Source organism: Cyprinodon variegatus, unplaced genomic scaffold, assembly GCF_000732505.1.
Source record: "Cyprinodon variegatus isolate N-32 unplaced genomic scaffold, C_variegatus-1.0 Scaffold1060, whole genome shotgun sequence".
Classification (NCBI taxonomy): domain Eukaryota; kingdom Metazoa; phylum Chordata; class Actinopteri; order Cyprinodontiformes; family Cyprinodontidae; genus Cyprinodon; species Cyprinodon variegatus.
This window is the reverse complement of record NW_015151513.1, coordinates 106,265-107,233: the sequence shown is the minus strand read 5'-3', so window position 1 is coordinate 107,233 and position 969 is coordinate 106,265. Positions and strand designations below refer to the sequence as shown.

General features: G+C 38.5%; 1 long non-coding RNA gene across 1 annotated transcript; it reads left to right on the top strand.

Moving 5' to 3' along the window:
- The first annotated feature begins 595 nt into the window (after positions 1-595).
- Positions 596-950, top strand: LOC107101157. Its single transcript, XR_001482065.1, has 3 exons — positions 596-645; positions 716-799; positions 880-950. It is a non-coding gene; the product is annotated as an uncharacterized LOC107101157 (long non-coding RNA).
- The last annotated feature ends 19 nt before the right edge of the window (positions 951-969 follow it).

Genomic DNA, 969 nt, shown 5'->3' with positions numbered 1-969 from the left:
GAGAATCTGAGCAGTTTGAGAAACATGTGAAAAGTCTGAACTTCTTCCAGTGAATTAAAATGTTAATTAAAAATCTTTATTTTTCTTTCAAATAAATACTTTCTAATTAAAGCTCAAGATTAAAAACAATTCCTAGAAACAAAGATTAATTCAGAAAAAGAGTTTTATTGTTTTCATTTCCGTCTGTTTTTCTCTGTTATCTTCAGAGTTTGATCAGATTTATCTCCTGTTATAATGTGAACTAATAAAAATAATTTAACCAAAGCCTAAAGACAAGTATGTCACAGAAATCCCTGATTTTAACGAGCAGCAAGTGTTTGTTTCTGCTTCTAATTAGCAGTTGATGCTGCGCAGCTGAATCAGCTGAGGCTCTATTTAAGCCTCAGGTGCTGCTTTGCTTTCAGTTGAAGCAGCAAACATGCGGCGTCTTCCTGTCCTGCTCCTGTGTTTGGTTGGCTTGGTGTTTAAAGGTGAGAAATGGATTCATGAAAGAAGAAAGTTTTAATCTATTTTAGATGAGTTTTGTTGGACGGTTCTGTTGTTGAGTGTTTAAGCTGATTGTCTGATGCAAGTATGACTGTTTTAACTGTCTAACAGGATCCTGCCTACCAGTGAATCCAAACATGGGTCCTGATCAGCATGGAGGTAAGCTGCCCTTTAACAGAAACCTTACTTTGTTTGTTCCTGATGCTAACGAGATCTCTGTGCTCTGTAGTGTCTGAAAATGACATTTCTATGAAAAAGGCCATCATGCTTCTGCAGTCACTGGATTCCATGTTGAAGCATAATGCTAGAGAAGGTGAAATAGAACTTTGCTGAAATCGTTAGAGCTAAAAATCCAGAGAATGTTGACCTGACTGAAAATAATTTGTCTCTTAGTGCAACTGGAAACCAATGAAGTAGAAAACTACTTCAGCGACGCCGCCGGCTCCCACAACGTGTCAAGCGACGCCGCCGGCTCCCACAACG